This window comes from Drosophila takahashii, chromosome 3L (genome assembly GCF_030179915.1).
Source record: "Drosophila takahashii strain IR98-3 E-12201 chromosome 3L, DtakHiC1v2, whole genome shotgun sequence".
Lineage (NCBI taxonomy): Eukaryota > Metazoa > Arthropoda > Insecta > Diptera > Drosophilidae > Drosophila > Drosophila takahashii.
Window position 1 is genome coordinate 19,966,366 of NC_091680.1, and position 23,109 is coordinate 19,989,474.

Below are 23,109 nucleotides of genomic sequence, written 5' to 3' on the forward strand. Positions count from 1 at the left end.
TACCTGTTACATACTTTTGCACGAATCTAGTATACCCTTTTACTCTACGAGTAACGGGTATAATAAGTGACGATCGCACCTTCAACATAGAAAACTATTTTTTAGGTAAAGTATTTCCTAAAAATTTAATTTTTAATTTTTAAAAATATAATTCGCTTACAAAATATAGTCTACATGACCAGCATTTTAGGTAATGCATGGCCCTAGCGCCTTTTTCTGGCCATGTTTCCTAAAATGTTAGGTAATTAGACCTCTTTTTAGTCCATCTTGTTTTCTGGCCACTTCCACCTGCCCATCTGCAGCGATCTCACAACCCATCTGTCATTTGTGTCATAACCCAATGCAAATTCTACCTGCCCGCCGAGTGCAATTCAATGCTATTAAGCCCAATGCTATTGCTGCTGGCCGAAAGCCGAAGAGAGCGATCAGTTTTTGAGTTGACTTCGCGCCGAGTGGATGCGCGTTTTTATGTTAGCGGATAAAACAAAAAAAAGAAATATCACCTCGAGAAAATTTAGAACACAATTTATCAAACGCGCTATCGCACCCCCCACTTGGAAGCCCCTTTCGAAGTTTGGGAACCGCCCGAAAATGCTGACCACCAGCCACATGCTGTACGTGCTGATTGCCACCTGGGTGATACCCATTTTTGCGGTGACGTTGTTGTACCAGGCGCCCCACGAGTGCCACTGGTCCGGCAGCAGAGAGCACGACATCACACTGGTCTGCCACCTGAGGACAATCAACTCGAAGCTGGAGAGCACCGACTTCAGTGTGATCCAGCCGCAGAACACGGTGCGTCTGCGCCTGGAGTGCAAAGACGCTTTGTTCCTCCAGAACAGCTTGAGTGCCGATAGCTTCAGGTCACTGGTGGAGCTCAGGGATTTGACCATTGAGTACTGCAAGCTGGGCAACCTCACGGATGGCTCGTTCCGAGGTCTCCAGGAGCTGAGGAACTTGACCATTCGCACGCACAACGGCGATTGGTCGACGATGTCGCTGGAGATGGCCTCCAATAGCTTCGTGGAGTTCCGCCAGCTGGAGCGTTTGGATCTGAGTCTCAACAACATCTGGCTTATACCAGACGGCATGGTGTGCCCTCTGAAGTCGCTGCAGCACCTGAATGCCTCGTACAACAAGATCCAGGACATCAGCAACTTCTACTTCAGCGCCTCGTTGAGTTCGCGGAAGGCCCGCGTTTGCGGCTCCACGTTGCAGAGCCTCGATTTGAGTGCCAACAAGATGGTCAGCCTGCCCACGGCCATGCTGTCGGCTTTGGGGCGTCTTACCCACCTGAATATGGCCAAGAACAGCATGAGCTTCCTGGCGGATCGCGCCTTCGAGGGTCTCCTCTCGCTGAGGGTGGTGGATTTGTCGGCCAACCGACTGACCTCCCTGCCCCCGGAACTCTTTGCCGAGACCAAGCAGCTGCAGGAGATCTATCTGCGCAACAACTCCATCAATGTCCTGGCCCCCGGAATCTGTGGTGAGCTGGCCGAACTCTTGGTTCTCGACTTGGCCAGCAACGAACTGAATTCGCAGTGGATCAACGCAGCCACCTTTGTGGGTCTCAAGCGTCTAATGATGCTTGATCTTTCGGCCAATAAAATCAGTCGTTTAGAGGCGCACATCTTTAGGCCCCTCGCCAGTTTGCAGATCCTGAAGCTGGAGGAGAACTACATCGATCAGCTGCCTGGGGGAATCTTTGCGGATCTCACCAACCTGCACACCCTCATCCTCTCGCACAATCGCATCTCCGTCATCGAGCAGCGTACTCTGCAGGGTCTGAACAATCTGCTGGTGCTCTCGCTGGACTTTAACAGGATCAACCGACTGGACCAGAGATCCCTGATCAACTGCAGCCAGCTGCAGGATCTCCATCTGAATGACAATAAATTGCAGGCCGTGCCGGAGGCTCTGATCCATGTCCCCCTGCTCAAGATCTTGGATGTGGGCGAGAATATGATCGGCCAGATCGAGAACACAAGCGTCACGCAGCTGGAGAATCTGTTAGGCCTCCGGATGGCGAAGAACTCGCTCACCCACATCCGGCGCGGGGTCTTCGATCGGATGAGCTCCCTGGAGATCCTCAATCTGTCCCAGAACAAACTAAAAACGATCGAGGCGGGTTTCCTGCAGAGGAACAGCCAACTGCAGGCCATCCGCCTGGACGGGAATCAGCTAAAGTCCATTGCTGGTCTCTTTACCGAGCTGCCCAATCTGGTGTGGCTGAATATCTCGGGCAATCGTCTCGAGAAATTCGACTACTCGCACATTCCCATCGGCCTGCAGTGGCTGGATGTGCGGGCCAACAGGATCACCCAGCTGGGCAACTACTTCGAGATCGAGAGCGAACTCAGTCTGAGCACCTTCGATGCCAGCTACAATATGCTGACGGAGATCACGGCCAGTTCGATACCGAACAGCGTGGAGGTGGTCTTCCTGAACGACAACCAGATCGCCAAGATCCAGCCGTACACGTTCTTCAAGAAGCCCAATCTGACCAGGGTGGATCTGGTAAGGAATCGCCTGACCACCCTGGAGCCCAACGCCCTCCGGCTGTCGCCGATTGCCGAGGATCGGGAGATTCCCGAGTTCTACATTGGCCACAATGCCTACACTCAGAAAAAAAAAATTCCTAGATTTAAGGAAACATGGACTACATTGCCTAAAATGGTGATTTAAGGCCATTGTGGACTTAAAAATAGTAAAAATGGCCATAAATGTTCAATTTTAGGCCATAGATTTTAAGGAATTAAAATCGTGAAATATAGTCCACTACCTGAAAAATAGCACATGCCCATAAACAACACAAAAAAACTTTTTTTTTAAGGGGTTATATACCTTTTTGAGCGAAAAAAATTGAGGGAACTTTGGATTTTTTTCAGGTGTGTAGCAATTATTTTATGAAACTGAAGTTATTATTTTTTGATAGTACATGTTTTTATCGAAACAACAAGCGTTTGATCTTGAAAATATATGAATAATTTACAAAGTTATGGCAATTCTCTCGGAACCCTTTTTTTTTATAGCGGCTTGCGGTGACCACGATTGCACAAGAACTATTTAATCGATCTTCTTAATTTTTTTTTTAAATTATTCGTAATGATTGTGCCGAGTTCGTGAACGTTTTTTTTTAAGAATATTTGCTTTTTTTTGCATACAGTAACAATTTTTCCAAAAAATTGATTTTTCGAGTACTAAAAATTTAATTAATAAATTTTTTTCTGCGAAATCAAAATTGACGCATAAAAACTGAATCGTTCAATTGAAGAAGATCGATCAAATAGTTCTTGCGCAATCGTGGTCACAGCGAAGGCACTTTTGGAAAAACACGACTTTGAGATAATCGCATTCAAAGTTTTACGTTGACGTTGCAACTATTGAAGTCGAGCGCGGCAAAACGCTGTTTTCCTATCGAACTATTATTCGGATCTGTATGAAAATTTGGGAAGATGTTCTCTAGGGGATATACTTTAGGAATCAGCAAAAAAAAAATTTTCGTTTTTTTGAAAAAAAAAAGGTATATAACCCCTTAACGAAAAATAAAAACAAATAATTTTTTATTATTCGGAAGGAAATTACGATCTTGGTACTTATCAAAATTTTACCCATATATGAGTATATTTAAAAAAAATAGTCTATAAACAATAATATATGTATTTGTTTTTATATTTTCAAGAAAATGTTTAATTAATTTTATTGTGTTGATTTTTTATATAGCGAAAACGTATAAAACTATACATTTAGTTTTTTTTTGCCATACAGTAATCATTTGCTAATTACTTAATGTATGGACAGCCACAAGTTTGATGATTTGGCTTCAATGTATTTTTAGGAAAAGTATCCCTAAAAGGAAAATAATATGCAATTAAAGACGCTCTAAATCCTTCGTTCAAGGACTAGCTATTGTTATAATAAATAAGTGGTCAATTTTGTGTCGATCGGATTAATAGTTTTATAGTAATCGTGTCCACCGCAAAGGTAATTTCGAAAAAACAAGATTCTGAGATAATCGCGTTTAAAGTTTCAAGTTTGTAACGGCCGATGTGCAGGTAGTGGTAGTGCGCTATAAATAGCTACAACTTCGGTTCTAATGCTCCGATCGTTCTGAATTTTTGTAAGAGTATTCTCAACAGTATATATCAGTATATTTTCATCTATCACAACTGTATATAAAAAATAGTCCTAAATATGTTAGCTATGCTGTTAAATTAACAATGTTTATCTTATCCATATGAGATGTTAGCTTAGTAAGAGAGTGCGGCGTACACATAATATTTTAATAATTTTTATCTAATAAAAAATTTTAAAAATGACTTTATGTGTCGCTTAGACACATGTACTTAACAGTGTCTGATGGTGTGACTGGTAAGGTGTCTGCCCCTGAAGCGAGAGGACCCCGGTTCGAATCCCACTGGTGCAAATGAGTTGAAAGTTTTTTTCAGTTGTAAAATTCATTTACTAATAACAATAAAAAATAAGAACAACAATAAAATTAAAAAATAAATGTAAAAAAAAAAAATAAAACATGTCTTGTACTGGACTCGAACACGGTTCAAAATAACCGGGAACTGGCATAGTTTCCTCTGGGCTACGCCCTTATTAAATTTTCGAGTGGCTAACTGCTTTTGTAAGTTTAGATGAATATCTAAATGCTTAAATTTTTGGGTAATATGGGCTTTTTTTAAGACCATCATGGCCTTAAAACAAGTCAGTGTGTTAGGACTTAAAACAAGTCTAAGATTCCTTAGGTCCAAAATTAGTCCATATTACCTTAGTTTAAGTCCATTTTTTGGGTTTTAAGTCCATATTTTTTTCTGGGTGTACGAGTGCGACTGCAGGCTGGACTGGCTGCAGAAGGTGAACCGCGAGTCGCGCACCCAGCCGCATTTCATGGATCTCGACCAGATTCACTGTCGTCTGGTCTGATCGAGGCCAAATCGCCCTGTTTCACTCCTGAGACTTTCAGGCCTGCGACTGCAAAATTGAGTGTCCCGACAGGTGCTCCTGCTACATAATCAGTCGTGGACCTCGAATGTGGTGGAGTGCAGCCGCGCCAATATGGACAATAAAATCGTTCATCTACATTTTCAAGGGTTAAAAAATATTTATTTAAGACTCTTTATTATTATACACATTAAATTCGAATTTAATGCATGTTTGTTACAAAAGTACAAAGCAAAAACTATGTTTTTTTAAATTATAAAGTAACATTTAACTTTCATAAAACACTTTTTCAAAAATTTTTCAACGGAAACTAAAAGCACTTTATATTATTTCGGTTTTTTTGTTTTTTAAATCGGATCACAATATCATATAGCTGCCATAGGAACGGTCGAAAAATTAAATGGAAATTAATGGGAAAAAAATTATATCTTTGTTGGTTTTTATTACATTCCCTTCTTCTCTGGGATATGACTATTTTTAAATATTTCCGAAATTCGATTTTAATTTTAAAAAGATCGAACTACTATATCATATAGCTGCCGTAGAAACGATCGAAAAATTAATATAAAATAATAGGAAATTTAACATTTTTGCGATTTGTAAATTAATAGGAATAATCTGCAAGGGTATATAAGCTTCGGCTTGCCGAAGCTAGCTTCCTTTCTTGTTAATTTTCAATTTCTGATATCCTTTTCTTTTTACGGTTTTCATCTAAAGGGATCCCATCTTTTCTTCACTTTGTTGAAGCATTTCCTTCATAGTTTCCGTTCAGCGGTGGAGAAAAAAAGTCTTAATAAAGTATTTAACATTTGACACTTGTCATGGTAACTTCCGCTGTCTACCCCGCAGCGTTCTTGCTTTTTGCCGCCTTTGTTGTTTGCAGACTTTTGAGACCCCCAATTGTTGTTGCCGCCGTTCATATTGCGCATTTTTCCGTTGCCTTTTTTGCGTCTTGGCACTAAATACGCTCGGGAAATTATACAATACATTCTCAATCAAACGCTCGCTCAATGCTGCGAAAATACTTCTAAGTATCCCCTTCCCAACGAAAACAAACTAGTGTACTGAAAAATATTTTCTACAACTATCTAGATTTTTCTCAAAGTAAAATAATAATGGGTACTAAATTATTTATAGTCAACTTTAGTACTTAGAACTATCAGTTTTACAAGTCAATAAAGAATAAATAGCAAAATGTGTGTAATATTATTAACTTTGTTCTACATTTCCATTATATTTTTTAGTAAACGTATAACTAATGAACTAATTTATAGTAAAATTTTCTATTTTTATAATCTAAGAATTCGAGTAATGTTAAGTGACTCTATAAAACCAACTTTGAACAATTTTGAAAACATTTAAAATAATTTAAGAAAATATGGTTAATAAGATGTTATATTTAGAATTTTCGCCTATTTACAGTTTTTGTTATATTTGCAAAAAATTACTTGTATTTCAAGTGTATCTTCTGCAGTGCACCACCCCCAAACCTCCGCTGACTGGCTGCTTTGGCTGGTTTTGGCCGTCTGGGGAAATTTGCCATTTTCTGCACAATAAGATTTACTTGTCTAGCTCGTGCTCTTGGCTGCTTTTGTGGCTGATGTTGCTGTTTCTGTTGTTGCTGCTGTTGCTGATGCTGCTGCTACTGATGTTGCTGCTGCAGTTGTTGCTGCTGCAGTTGCGGCTGCTGCATTAAAAACTTTGACAGCTCATTTACTCGTTGTTCGAACTTGAATCTGCCACGTTTTTCCCTTTTATCGAGCTCATTTCTTCCATTCTTGCCAGTTATGTTCAGGTTTAAAGTGTATAACTGTCCTTAGTTTGTTTTTGCATTCAGGCGAAAGGACTTGGGTCGTTGGAATTGCTTAGTGGTTATTCGCTCGTAAGTGCCGAAATAATGAAATCCGTTGTATTATCCGCAACATAAGTTGCTATCGTCCGTGCAGCTTTCCTCTGTAGAAATCTATTTCGCTGAACATTTCTTTGGGCGATAAGTCGCAGACGTGGCAAATGACGCTATTCCTGATATCCCATAGAAAGCCAGGCAACATTGCACACTGCACAAATTGCTATGCTCGAATGGAGGTCCATTGGTTCGAAGGAGAGTTTCGCCCAGGGGAAGGGTATTAGCTTGCTTTGTGGATTTAGAAAGTGTTGGCATGGACGGGGTATATTTGCAGCCACTGGGGGTCCTGTGATTAGCTGATCACTGTGGGAAAGCCAGCTTAGAATGACTAGAATGTGTATTAGTTGATTGATAGCTTCGAAATCAAACAGTCTAAGTCATTTATTGGAGTTTCTGTAGTTAAAGAATAAGATGTAGGGTACTGAAATAAATAAATTAAATTAAAATGAAAAATATTTGTTTTCTTGATTAGTTTTTTAAAGCTTTTCCACCCACACTTGAGTTGTTTTGCCAGCAAGTTTTCGTAATATATCTTTGGTCGCGAATTGATCAACTCAATTTGCCATTGTCGTCTGCTGTAATATTGAAAAATTACCATTGCCGCCTTCTTGGTTCCGTTTTAACTGCAAATACATACAAAACAGAATATTACGCATACGCAGTGTGGCTTTCGCACATCCATCTCCATTAGCGCATACAAAGTTCGCCACTAGCGGCGATGTCTCACCCTTCTTCATCTTCTATTTGCCATATATAACTCAGAAAAATAAATAGGTAGTTTAATAAGTGTTTAAGGGCTAAAGTATTTAAAAATCAGACTTTTTCAAATTTCATGATGAATTTGTTATTTACTTTTAGTTTAGTCTTGTGGATTCATTTTATTTGAAGAGTTTTAGTTTGTATGTATTTTGTCGACGGTTTTTGTTTTGTAATTTGTTTTAAAAATTTTTATTTTAAGATTTTTCCAATTTCATACAATTTATCTGAATTATTTTTTTTTTCATTGAACGAATTTTTAAACCGCTTATTATATATAATTTTGTTTTTTGAACTTCTGTTAATACTCCTAATGCCACATTTTTTATTCCTTTTTTTCAAGTGCATATGTAGCGAATGCTTCGCTCCTTAAAACTGTTTGCTGTTAAATTCAATTTCAATGCTCGTTTGTTTCCATGCGTTTCGCTGCAAGGACTTCTTGTGCTGCTTCCTTGCTTTATTCCTTGCGGTGGTGCAAAGTTTTGTGTAAGTGGCCAGCCGCCCACCGAAAATCACCCAGGGAACTCCACCCACACCGCCACCCGCCAAGTTGTTGCTGGTTTTCTTGGCTGGTTGGCTGGTCGTGCATGAGAATGCAGCAAACGGCTTTTTTATTGTTGGCCATTTTGGCCATAGCAACGCCAATTTTGAAAGAGCCCAAATGGCCGAAAAGGCGGAGCAACTGTTGCGGTTTCGTTTTCATATATGGGAGTTCGGTTTTAGTGCGCCCTCTTGAAATTGCCCGCTTAAATGGGGGCGGCGATTACCAGCAGCCGAAGCCATGGCGCCCAGAATTGCAAAAAAGAAAAGCTAATTCTATTTTGCGGCTGCATTAACGTGGAAAATGTTCGCTTATTTTTTTTGAAAATTTATACGAGCATTATACGATCTGCACTCGTTGTGTGCCAGTCCGCACCCCCCTCTCAGCTTTGTGGCTGTCACATTTGGCAATTTCCATTATTTTATGTCCTCCTCATCTCCTTTTCTTTATCGCTCATCCTTGAAGCCAAAGGAAATTTTATACGCCACTTTTCGCGGCTAAACAAAAATTAAATAAAATTTAGCGGTCTTCTTTGGCCGCCCCAAAAGCCACGACGCACCCGTCGTCGTCCACCCGACCAAAGAGCCCCGACTGCCGACCTCCGACCCCCAGAAACTCCAGAAAATCGCTGGCCCTCTGTTTATGGTCTGTCTAACGATTCCCGTCCAACTTGGCTGGCGTTGATTAGCCTCTGCGCTGAAGCCTGAATTAGGGGCAAAGACAAAAACGTGCCCCAAAAGCGAAACTTGAAGCCAAAGGCGCAGCTGGAACAGTGGAATAATAGGTATTACATTTGTACTTAAAATATTTTCTAAGGAACTGATTAAAAATTTAAATTTCAAAAAGAAAAGTGCATTGTTACCTAATTTTTTAAATATTTGTAGACATTTATATTAGACTTAAACAAAATGAATAGGAATATAACAAAGATATGGAACGGTAACCAATTTTTTAACAGGTATTTATTCATTAAATTATTTTAAAGTAAATAAAAAAACAAATTTATTCTGTGGATTGACTAAAACGCATGCAAAATACAAAATTTGGATTTTGGGATTATTTAATAAAGATTAATAATATTTAATATTTCTTTATTTAAACATTTATAACTATTATGTTGAAAAATATTTAAATACATGCAGACTTTAAAGAGCTTTACTTGTTATGTAAAATATAACCAAAAACCAAAAAAAACTTTAACGCCAGAAGATAAAATATTCATAAAGTTCAGTACATTTAATGCTGCACTTCAGGCATGATATTTAATGTTTAACAGAAAGAGGGTTGTATTTTCGGAATTAAATTTCCTCAGCATTAACAAGGAAATATGAACGAAAATTGGCGGTTCCTTGGGGATTTGTTTTCCCATTTTCAACCACTGTGGCGCCGTTCGCCGGAATTATTTCCACTGTCACAGACGCAACCACATGGTGACGACTGTGACGTCCTGACGCAGGGACACTGACGGCTGGTCTCATCAGGATATATGGGTGGAAAAGGGGGCGGCGGCACTGGGGGGAAGTACTGAGCAACATGCAAATGAGGCTGTCCCGTAGTTGGTTTTCCGCCTGGACGCTTCGCTGGCTTCGCTGCTTAGCCATTTTCCCTCGGAAAATGTTCTGGCCTTCGGAATTCAGCCAAGAGCCTTCATTCCTGTCATTGTCGTTTTTATGGACGCAGTTGTTAATAGAAAATGAGCTACACGCGGCCAGCCAGCCACTCGCTTCGCCATCTTGGCCAAATAATAAAGGCCTGGCCGAGAGCCGCAGAAAAACCGAAATGTTTTTATTGATGTAATTTGCATAAATTTACACTTGCCTCGCAATCTGTCAAAATATTTCACTCGCCCAACGCCCCTGCTTAGTGGGAAAATCACCTCGGAATTTAGAACTCTTCGGGCTCTATTCCGCCTTTTTAATCGTCGCTTGAAATGTTTTTGTGGCCATGGCCATCATTAAAATGGACTTAATTAAAAGCACAATGCAGCTGGCAAGTGGAGCACGTTGCGTATACGCAACGTTTGCCAAATGCGCTTAATTACGTCATTAGCAAAGTCAATAGAATTAGTTTTGCTGCCATTGTTGCAGCACGCATACAGGTTTGCCCATTGCAAAGCAGAAGTGGGGGGAAAAAATGTCAGAATTGCCTGACATTTAATTTCGCACTTAAATCAAAATTAAATTGTTTAAGCGCCGCTGCAGCTGCAGCAACAAAGGCAACAAAAATGCACGGATGTAAAGTCGTTGCCATCAAAATGCTGCAGCTGCAACCGCTGCACCATGATTTCCCCATCCGTCCGGCTTTCCCTTCCCCTGAAATTTCTCCCGTTTTCCCCCAACTGACAATAACAATAGAAACTGAAGTGGCAAAACAATAACTGGCGCGTCGCGTCGGGATTTTCCGGGCATCAACGAGACCGCACACACACACAAAAACACACAACTGCCCACAAACACACACAAAATATGATGCCAACTTATGGAAAACTCTGTTCAGCAGCGAAGGTTGCATAATCAGTTTGGAGACAACTTGAAATTCAATTAATTAAAATAAAATCACTAAGACTTTGTATTCAGCGTTATTAGGTATGTATAAAAGTCAAAAGAAATAACGTATGAATTCACAATTTATTTTTAAGTAGTGTTGCAGTTAAGTCATTAAATAAAGTAAAATAAAATAACTTATAAAATTTTAAACGCATTAAACATAATTATTTCTTTCTTATACATTTAATATTGATTTAGTTATTATTTTAGGAGGAATGAAACACATTTGGAAATATTGGTTTAAAGAATAATATAAATCTTATTGTACATTAAATTGTACAAAATATTAAATTTATTTAATTACTTAGCTTTTCTTTCATTTCTGTAAAATTTGAAACCTACCTCTCCGCTTCGCTGGCCTTTTGTCTATACATAGGCGCACATTACCATTTCCATTTTGTACTCCCATTCCATTTTGTGGACTTTTCTTTTTCATTTTGCATTTTCATTTTCATCTTCTTTCGGGCTTTGTTTTTCTTTTTTTGGGGTTTTCCTGCAGACCTCTTGACAAACTGCAGACATGGCCAATGTGCAATTCGCATCGACATCCGCATCCGCACCGTGGAACACCGTAACTGCGTACAGTGGAATTCCCCCGAAGTAATTTTAAATGCCTGGCACCTTGCGCAAAGCCTTGAAAAGTCATTTGCATTTTTCGGCCCACCGTACTGCGATGGCGATGATGAGGATGATAATGGCGCCCGGCGATTCCGACGATTCCATTTCGCCCCGTGCCATTGTGCCAGGCCTTGCATTGTCCGCTGCTGGTCCTGTTTTGGTCCTGGTCCAAGGACCTTTCTCCGCACAGGAGTCTGGATCCAGGAGCCTCGTCGACGTCTGGCCGCAAATCGATGCGCAAATTTTTACAACGCGCTGCGGTTAGCAGTCGCTGCCTCGGTTTGTCAACTGGAATATATTTTTTCCAGCAGGGTACCTTAGCTAATATATAAGGATTTACAAATTAATAACAAAAGCAACAACTTAGTACAAAAAACTAAAAAAATATATTTTTTGTAAAAGAAAAAAATTAATCTATTAAACATTTAAAACTTCTTATTAAAGTCGAATAATTTGGATTATTATTCTATATTTATACTCGTCAAACACAGTTAAATTCTAGAAATTAATTTTTAAAACTTTGAGTAAATAAAAATGGAACTTAAAAGTAAAAATTAAATAAAATTAGTCTGTGTCCATAAGAATGGGAAGATTTCGCTGTTACTCTGATTTTCAAATTAGCCCTAAACAAAATGTACTGCAACGATAATTAAAAGAAATTCTTATAAATTTAATCACTTTGAAACATAACAAGTTTCTAGGAACTGGATAAAGAAAATATGCACTTAAATTTCTTGGAACTTGTTCTATTTTGAGTCCCGTAAATTAAATTCTTCTTTGGTAGTTTTAAAAACTTCTTAGAAAATTTCGTGCCAAATAATTTCATGATGAAAACACGACGAGAATGCGTATTTATAATTATTTTATAGTGCTTTTTGTGAATTGGCTTTCAGGGTGTTCAAGTTTTCGTTTTGTAAACCATTTCCCGACTGTTTCCTTTTCTTGTTTTTTAATAAAAAATGTTTCCCTTGGTCGCTTTTCGTCTGGGATCCAGGGTTCGCCGCGGCCTCTGCCGTTTGCTGCTGCTTGGCCATTCATTTTTAATTTTTATTAAAATATTTATGCAAATATTGAACATATGCCGGATTCGGTGACTGCCTGCTGTGTCCGAGCCCAGCGGCTTTAATATTGAAATTTTATCTGGTGTGCAAAAATCAAAAGCTATTTAATTAGTTGAAAGTGTGATACTCCCCATCTCCACCTCTGCTGATGCGATGTTTTCGGGGTGGTGGCAGTCTCCATCGACACTTGACTGTTAATTAATGCATGAGCTTCGCTCCACGATGCCAGACGACAGTCGATCCCAGTTGTCCAGCTGTCTATCCGTCAGTTTCGGCTAGGGATGAATATCGAGAAGAAACTGTCGATATTGTACGTCGAAATATACACAAGAAATATTAATAGTCGTTAAAAGATACTGAAGCGGCAAATTCTTAGAAAACTTGAGCATGAAATGGCGCATAAATACATATCCGAAAAATTATAAGAATAAATGAAAAATCCAAGTAAAGGTAATAAAAATAAGAAGAATAATAACACTAGTTTACAGCCGAAATGCTCCCCAGCAATTGATGGCAAATTCAGTTAGTGTTGGACCTCTAGACCACGAAAATAGCATTAATTTTTTTTTCGATGGCACAGTTTTTTTTTAAAGATTTTTTAAAGTTCGAAATGTTAAATTTCTGCCTTTTTTCGAATTTCTTCTTATATCTCGGCAGATATCCACTCGATTGGGCCAGTTTAAGTTTTATTTTAAAGTCAATAGATCAGAGTTTAACTTTGCCATACAAATCAATATGATTGGATAAGTAATGGCAGCGCAGAAACTTGACAAAGATGAAAAATGTGTTTTTTGGTCGACTGTAAGTCGGCTGTATATATGGGCACTTCCAAAAAAAAGTCCACCAAGCCAAAAACCTTGAAACTTGAATAAAACATATTTCCACATGATTTTGCCCCGATATTAGTTTCTAATTAGTTGGATACTGAGCTTAACTACAAATTTGGAGTATAGTTTGGTTATTTTTATGACAAACCCCACCAATATACGCAAAAATCAGTTTTTGGCTATTTTTTTGTTATTTTTTGGACCTGTCTTCTATTGTTAATTTATCCTATAGGAATGCTAATATGTGACATTTTTCTGAACTGAATGCTTCATTCACATACTAAACTATTAAGTTAAAAGCAAAACATCCAGCAATTGAGAGATAGAGGTAAAGAAATCCGCTTTACAAAACAGTCGGAAAAAATGTCCCGAGCGACATGTCCCGAGCGAATGTGGTTGAAACTGCATAAAAAAAAAACGGCAAAGAATTTTTGAGTGAAACCAAAAGCATTTCACAGCGACATGTTTGAACAACATTCTAAAAAAAATCGCATTCAAATATTCCATCAGAATTCGCTAATTTCTGGTGTTGTATGAACTTCCCCGAAATCCACTTCTATTTTTGTCCCGAGCGAATACGGCAGTTTTTTACCGATATCTTAAAAACTAAAAGTGGTACAAAATCAAGATTTTTACCAAAAATAGAGCTTGGGAAGAGTGAAAAGAAAAGCCCATAATTAAAATTAAAATCCATTGTTTTACAATTTTTTTTCAACTTTAAAGGTGTGCAAATGTCCCGAGCGACATTTTGGAAGTGCCCATATCGTAAAAACTCGAAATAAATCCGTTGGAAAATTATAATGGGTACAAACTTAAAGTTTAGATCCTACCGAATAAAACAAGCCGGATATGGACCAAATCCATGGAAAACCGGATTTATGGTGGATTTTTAAAGTTCGGATTTTTCCACTTTTTTCGGTTGACAGAGTCCAAATTTAAGATTTATCATAGGCGGCGACATGTAAACAAAAATAATTGGTGTTGGCAGCCGGGTCACTAAATAGCTAAATCAGATATTTAAAAGCTAGAAAATTATTAAAGTGAATTTAATTTTTGAAATTAAGGTTACTTTTTTCATAAGAATGAATTATCCAAATGGATAGTACTTAATTAAAAATATTCACAGTCATAACGCAAGCAATTTTATGTTTTAAAGGAATTTTCAGAACTTAAATTTATTTTATAATTTTCTAGCTTTTAAATTTAGCTTTTTTTTGACCCGGCTGTCGTCACCACTCATTTTTGTTTACATGTCGCCGCCTATGATAAATCTTAAATTTGGACTCTGTCAACCGAAAAAAGTGGAAAAATCCTATCTTTAAAAATCCACCATAAATCCAGTTTTCCATGGATTTGGGCCATATCCGGCTTGTTTTATTCGATAGGATGTAAGCTTTAAGTTTGTAACCATTATGATTTTTCAACGGATTTATTTCGAGTTTTTACGATATATACAGCCGACTTACAGTCGACCAAAAAACACATTTTTCATCTTTGTCAAGTTTCTGCGCTGCCATTACTTATCCAATCAAATTGATTTGTATGGCAAAGTTAAACTCTGATCTATTGACTTTAAAATAAAACTAAAACTGGCCCAATCGGGTGGATATCTGCCGAGATATAAGAAGAAATTCGAAAAAAGTCCGAAATTTAACATTTCGAACTTTAAAAAATCTTTAAAAAAAAACTGTGCCATCGAAAAAAAAATTAATGCTATTTTCGTAGTCTAGAGGTCCAACACTAACAGAATTTGCCATCAATTGCTGGGATGCACACCAAGAATATTATTTTGTAAACTAGTGTAATCATCTCTTTTTTAAATAAAAAATCCAAGTTAAGACAATAAACAAGCAAGTAACAGATATATTAAAAACTATATTCAAATATATATTACACATTTTAATTATTGTTTTTAACATAGATTCGATATTTATATCGAAATGTTGGGCCATCGCTAGACCCTACTGCCGCTGCTGCATGCGCAATTAATTTCATATAAGTTTATTGTCGCCTCTCGACTGCAACCCCCTACCCCTTAACCCTTACATTTCCCCCACCCGACAAATGCAATTGCGGGCAGCACAGGAAGATTTAATGGGGCTGGGATGCTGGGGGGTGGTAACAAATGGACTTAATTACGTGCGCGGAAATCAAGCATTTTCTACAAATTTACGCTCTGCCACGCCCATGACCGGTTGCGCAACCACCTCCATCCGCCCCTCGAATGCGGTTTACAATTCTCTTTTCTCGCCATTTCGGTTTGTTTGTATTTCAAATTAATCATACGCCCTGGTCCACGCAGCTGACGAGCACGGCACCAGCGTTAAATGCTGCAGAAATAAATCTGATCGGTTCCGAAATTGATTTTCGTATTTGGTGAAATTTGCAGGGTATTTTCAAAAATAAAAATTTATTTATTTTGCTTTAGTTTTTAAAATGCTTTAGAAATGGAAAATTTTTAATTTTTATTACTACCGCTATAAATAACACCACCACTTTGTTAAAGATATTTTCGATAAAAATAAAATACAATTTTTTTAAAAATAATGTGTTCATCTTAATCTTTCTTTATTTAGGATCTGAGTACATGTAAAAGCATTTCAAAAATTGGATTTAATAATACAAATTTATGGAAAATTTAATTTTTCTAAAATATGTGTAATAATAGTTAAAGGCCTTCTATTTAAATATACTTTGTTAATAAAAGAGCAGAAAACTACATTTAATCTTTTAAAGCCAATTAAAACGCATCTAGTGCTATTTTAATTATTGATTAACAGTTGAAATTCCTATGAGAATATGCATTTGTGGAACACAGTTCCCTGGCAACTCTCTTCAAACCCTCCATCTCACTTGACCCTTGACAGAGGCCTGTGACTGCTACCATCCCGTCCTTTTACGTATGTGTAGAGTTGTAAATGATCCAGACAACTGCCAATTTGCGCATCAATTGTTGAATAAAACATGATAATCATAATAAACCAGAACGGAACGGGAGGGCCCGGGACAAATAAAAAACACGCGTATGTACATATAAAATAAATAAATTGCGAGAAAAATAAAATAGTAGACGATGGCCGGTGGTCTGGTCCTGAGTCCAGTCATCATGCATAAATGAAATGCGAATCAAAGCGATACCCAATTGAAATGGCCAATGACCAAAGCCAACATAGGATGAGAATGAGTTTGGTTTGGTCTGCTACATAAAATTAAGGATCGGGATGGATGGCAGTGTCCTTTGAGCGGCTGTGCCCTGTGCGAATAAATAAATGTAATTGAAGGCAATTATAGATGTTCGATTCGAATTAAAGTTGCGTTGAGTGACGAGGGATGTGAATACTAAAGTGTCACAGCATTTGGTGTCCGGTGACTAAATTGATAAATTAATAACGGCAAATGAGTATATTACAGAAGGACAATATTTAAAAATAATTTGTCTTTTTACTAATTTTATTTTTATATTTCGAAAAATAATAAAGAGATAATGTAATCAAACATGGATTTAACGTTTATTTCTTACAGTGTTGGGTTTTTATAGAAAATTGTAGAAAACTTCGATTTAAATTTAATTCCATATTGGCACTATGTATAATTAAAATCATAAATGTTATACAAAAGCTAAGGAAAAAGGGCTACATTTAGCTTCAACAATTACCTTTCGAAATTCAGATACTATTACTAAAATACTAATAATTTTATAGTTGAAACATACATAAGCCCAGCATTTAAACTTGATAAACATTTTTACAGGCTTTTCCCGCTTAACTTTCAATAAAACCGGAAATAAAGTAGACGCGGAAATAATTTTGATAAATATCTGGAAAAGTGATATTCCCTCCGGCCCAGGACACGCTTCTACTAATGCAGACACGAACTTAAACACATACACTCACACGGGGCAAATGGCCGTATCCCTTACTATAAAGCTCTCACCTCCCAACTTTCACCCTCTCTGCATCTATAATTTGAAAAGCAAACTCATAAATATTCAAAAAAGAAAAAGGCGGCAACGTCCATCGTCGCATTATTGTTGTGTGGTGTGTGTGCGTGTGAGTATCTGTGTGTGTTTTATATGATTCGCCCACTACAAGCACGGACATTGGGTGGGAGAAAGCAGCCACGCCCAGCCAAAAATGCGATTTTCTTTTTAATATAACCAAAGATTCCGAAAAGGAGAGGAGGAGGCCTTACACAGAAACTTATTTAATTTATCTGATTAAAAACCATCTGCGCGATTTTAATTCAACCAACACATTAAAAAAAGACAATAAGTTTTTACTTTAATTAAAAAATTTAATATAACTAATGGTTATACCCGTTACTCGTAGAGTAAAAGGGTATATTAGATTCGTGCAAAAGTATGTAACAGCTAGAAGGAAGCGTTTCCGACCCCATAAAGTATATATATTCTTGATCAGGGTCACTAGCCGAGTCGATCTAGCCATGTCCGTCTGTCCGTCTGTCTGTCTGTCTGTCTGTCTGTCTGTCTGTCTGTCTGTCTGTCCGTCTGTCCGTCTGTATGAACGCTGAGATCTCAGAAACTACAAAAGCTAGAAGGTTGAGATTTCCCACACATATTCTTTGGCTTCCTACGCAGCGCAAGTTTATTTTAGCCGAGCGCCACGCCCCCTCTAACGCCCACAATCGCCCACTAATGATTTTAAAATGGGTCCTGCGCCCACATCTTTAAAGATTTCAAAAAAGTATAAATGCAATTTTGTTGTTTATATTTATACCTATCGAAATGTAGAAGACATTTTTCAAATCGGACCATTCATTAAAAAGTTATACGCAATCAAAAATTATATATCTATCTCCCTCGCACTCCCTTTAGCTGAGTTACGATTATTAGTCGGGACACCAACCCGACACAGCGTTCGCACTCCCTTTAGCTGAGTGACGGGTATTAGATAGTCGGGACAACAACCCGACTATAGCGTTCTCTCTTGTTTTTATATATAACTTCTCTAAAAGGTAATGATAAAAACTACGCCATTTTTATGTTATAACTGTTTATATCGATTTACACCACAAATTAATTTGTACGTTTGTACATTTTAATTTACAAATTTTTCCCATTATAAGATTAAGAATTGTATTTTCTTCTGTGTATAGAAGATGACGAGAGTCATGGTCTGTGTGTGTGAGTGAGCGGGCGAGTGAGTGTTTATGTGTGTGCATGGCTTTTTGAAAAGTCCGAACCATAAAATTGAATAAACCGCATTGAAGCACATTATTTTTTATTAACTGCAGGGTAACCCTCTGAGCGAGGAGAAGGTCCTGCAGAGTGCTAAACCGAAATCCCGAGCAGGTTGTCCTTACGGTCATCGCCTTTGATCCCCTGCCCCCGATGTCCTGGCACTCTGTCATGTCCTGTGCTTTTGACCGACGTTTGTCAAATAGTCTTTTGCAATTTACACACTCAAAAACTTTTGTGCGGCAGAGACGGGCCATGGGTTATGTTACGCTGCAAGATACCCATTTGGGGTTACCATTGGAGATGTCAGGGACATAAGAACTCTGAATAGAAGGATCGTATACTAGAATATGAAGTCAATAAAAAACAAGAGAGAACGCTATAGTCGGGTTGGTGTCCCGACTAATAATCGTAACTCAGCTAAAGGGAGTGCGAGGGAGATAGATATATGTTGACAATTTATAAAGCGTATAACTTTTTAATGAATGGTCCGATTTGAAAAATGTCTTCTACATTTCGATAGGTATAAATATACACAACAAAATTGCATTTATACTTCTCAGAAAGCTTTAAAGATGTGGGCGCAGGACCCATTTTAAAATCGTTAGTGGGCGATTGTGGGCGTTAGAGGGGGCGTGGCGCTCGGCTAAAATAAACTTGCGCTGCGTAGGAAGCCAAAGAATATGTGTGGGAAATCTCAACCTTCTAGCTTTTGTAGTTTCTGAGATCTCAGCGTTCATACAGACGGACAGACGGACAGACGGACAGACAGACAGACAGACAGATAGACAGACGGACAGACGGACATGGCTAGATCGACTCGGCTAGTGACCCTGATCAAGAATATATATACTTTATGGGGTCGGAAACGCTTCCTTCTAGCTGTTACATACTTTTGCACGAATCTAGTATACCCTTTTACTCTACGAGTAACGGGTATAATTAAGAGAACATAACAAACGCTTCATAGATATTTTAATGGTAATAATATAATTTAATAATAGTATTATTATAAAAAATCATTATTAAACTTTTCTGATGTACTGCTAAGTTTTTATATTAAAACAAGAATTAATTTCTTTAGATTTTTTGTTATTAATGATCGAGTGTAAAATCTATTTATATATTTCAAGTAAAGATTGTTCCATGTTAGCAAATATGTTTTAAACTTAAACTACTATAATAATTAAATTTTACCATAAAGCTAAGATACAAAAACTTACCACATCTTCGTGATCCGAGTTTGTCTGGAAATCAGACACGCTGTCATCTCCCGCTTTGGGTGACCATTTTTGGGGATATATCAGGATTGGGTGCAGCGTTTGTTGGTTATGGTCCTATGTATGTATGTCCATTGTCTGTGCCTGTGTGCGTGTCCCTCTCGGCGGAGTGTGCATGTGTGTGTGTGCACTTGCCTTTCAAGCACCTTATTTATAAGCACTTTTAATGGAGTTGGCTTACGGAAAACGTACGAGTGTGGGTATGCGAGGCCTGGCAGCATATTTCTTGTCTGCGTCCTTCCTTCTCCGTCTGTGTGTGTGTGCGCTTCAAAATCTGATTACGATTTTTATATGACACTTTGATATGATTTATTTGGTCATTCAGCTTTTCAAAGGCAGGCCTCCAAGCCGAGGCATTGCCTGTAACCCCGCAGAGGCCACGCCTCGCCGAAAGGGTGTCAATGGCTTTTGAAATATCTGCAGAGCATTTCATTTTTGTTTTTACCCCACGATGAGCCGAACAAAAATTGGAAAAATATAGCCTTGGACAAACGAAAAGTACATACCCTTATGGGCCTAGTAACAATCTATCACAATATATACGATCTTCTAGAAAAATTGTATTGAAAATAGTTATTTTTAGATAGAGGGATTACAAAGTTTAAAGCTTCTATCCAATTTGCTTAAACTTTTATTTAATGCTACATTTATAGCATACTTTATGTAATACAATTATATAATAGGTATAGTAATAAAAATAACAATTTAAATCGTTTTAATCAGTTATATTTTTAAGATATAATTCCTGGTATCTTTTGTTCCAGGTTTTAAAACGATGAGTTAAGCATACCTCTTGAAAGGGTATAAAAAGAAATAATAAAAGGGATCCAGACTGAAGGACCAGCTTCCTACTTGTGCTTATGGCCGGATAATGTGAGGCTTCAGCCAAGTTATTTGCAACTGCTTGTTGTTGTTGTTGTCGGCAAGAGTGGTAAGGGGGTGTTAAGGGAAAAGGGAACAGGGGCTTAGGGGTAGGGGTTGGCGAACCTCCTGTAATTGATGACCTTCGCGATACGTTGTCGTCATCCGTAGATCCTTTTTTGGCTCTTGCCCCGGGCTCCTTTTTGGTTGTTGGTTGTTATTTTTATGGCAGGGCACTAAAAATTTTCTTTTTTAAATTGAATTTAATGAAAGGCGTGAGCAAAGAGAACGGAGGAAAAGCCCACGGGCGCTCCATATTCAAATGGCATTTTCGAATAAATACGGTCGCGCTGGTCAAAGGGATTCCCCTAATCGTTTTCCATAAAAAAACGCCCATAAATAGGGCAAGTAAATTTACTTTTACGATTTTTGGGCTATTGAAATATTGACATAAACTTATATAAAATGAACGAAAAAATATGCTAGAAATAAAGTCAGGACCTACAACAGAAAAAAAAGGAATTTAAAGTAAAAAACTTTTCATTTTAAAAAATTAATGAAAAAAATGACTGCATTTAACTTTTACTTATTTATTGGAGTCCAAGATTATACATAGCAATTAAAAATGGAATTGGAATATTCAAATTGTATATGCTCAGTTTACAAAAATATATTTTTAAAGAAATTGCAAACGGGAAAGTCCTCGCAAAGTCACATCTTTCCGCAATAAATCCTATTGTGTAAGCGAACAACGGAAAAAAGTAAATGAATAAAAATAAATAAAAAATAAATCGCTCGATGCAAAGTCCAAGTGCTTATCCTGGCCATTTTTATGGGCTCGTTTCAAACTTTGTTTGCCGGCTGCTATATGTATTTTTATTGCATAAAAAGAATTGCTCTCTTTCGGTTTCCCTCCCTGTCCCACTCTCTGCATCGTTATAATAATTATTGCAGGTATTAAGTCAAGTAGCCGCAAAGAGCCCTCGTTACCCCCTGGCTAACCCTATCCGCCCCTTTCAAACGAGGCCCCTGTCCCCGGGATCTTTTTTTCTGTTTGTGGTCACTTTTTCGTTGCCCTTTTTTCCATGGCTTTGCATAACAATAATTTTGCTGTCGCTGTCTCTTTCGCTCTAGATTACAGTAAAGCTTCCACTGTTGCAACGCTACGTACGCTATAATGTTAAACATTATTAAAAAGTTTAAATAATTTCCAATATCTTGCTTGAACACCTTTTTTAAAAATAACAACAACTTATTAGTAGTTTTTACACTAAATGAAAACGACTGGTACTATTGTAAAATAAAAGAACTATAAGGAACTTTTAACATTTATTAAATGTTTGTATTTTATATAATAAAACTTATAATACTTTTGATTTACTTCTAAAGCTCACGTATTGTTCAAAAAGTAAGATATATTAAAAACATATTAAGCTGTAAGAATAAAATTAATACAAGAATTGGTAGTACCATAGAAACAATTTATTTTTATTTTTGTATTAGTTATGAAGTTTTCACTGTACTTTTTCAGCTATATAGTATATGTGGATAGTAACCGCAGCGATTTTCGCGCAACGCGGTTTTTTGCGGCTCACGTTCATCTCTATGGGACAAAACTAAATTGTGTTTAATTAATTTTTTGTTGTATAATTCGGGGATTTTAGTTTTACGCTGCTGCAGAGCAGCAAAAATACCAAACGGTTTGTGGTTGCTGGTGCATCATCATCGTTGAAAGCAACAAATGTACCGCACACGTGTACCATTAACAGTCAGTTGAGAAAATGTTGAGAAGGGCAGATATTAAAGTTTTGTTTTAAAAAATATAATACAATTTTATTATTGTGTATTTTTATGTGTATCGTCTCGTAATGTCAATAGGCCTATAAACTATTTTAATAAGAATTAATTTTTTAGAGCACTACAAGTATTTACTCCACTAAAGCAATCGAAATTCGACATTCTACGTCCTCCTCTTTCCTGTATTATATCGTGTGGGCAATCGGAGCGAAGGACGCATGCGGGAATATCCCGGTTGATAACATATCCTGGGTTGCAGACACAAGGACCTCCGCATATCAAAAGGCAGTTGTCCTTGCCCATGTACCTACAAGTTTCTGGACAAGCTGTGGGACAATCGGCCTGGGTTCCATTTATGGTGCAGTCGATCTTCTCAACATAGCAATTAATAACCGAGCAAATGATCAATCCCACGACGGCAAATATTTCCAACTTCCACATAATAATTTTGGCTCACGTTGCCTTTTAATTAAAATATATCCTAAAGTGTTTTATCAATTTCTTTCTTTAAAAAAGTAACCAAGATGTAATGTGAAGAAACGAATATAATTAATGGTCTTAAACTAATTTAGTTCCACTGCCTGAATATAACTGAGAATTGTGTTGAGCGTAATATCTCCAGCTCCATAGAAAATCAATCATAGATTTGTCAATTTCTAGTCGGAAGGAAAAAAATATAGCAGTTCGTAAGGGTAAATCCGTACCAAAAATATTTGAATCAATGTGTATATATCACCATTTACTGTGGTATTAAACACTCCTTATTCAT

The 23,109-nt window shown here is 37.6% G+C and overlaps 1 pseudogene; it reads left to right on the forward strand.

Annotated features, from left to right (window-relative positions):
• The first annotated feature begins 591 nt into the window (after positions 1-591).
• On the forward strand, positions 592-22,722 carry LOC108055998 (toll-like receptor Tollo; annotated as a pseudogene).
• The last annotated feature ends 387 nt before the right edge of the window (positions 22,723-23,109 follow it).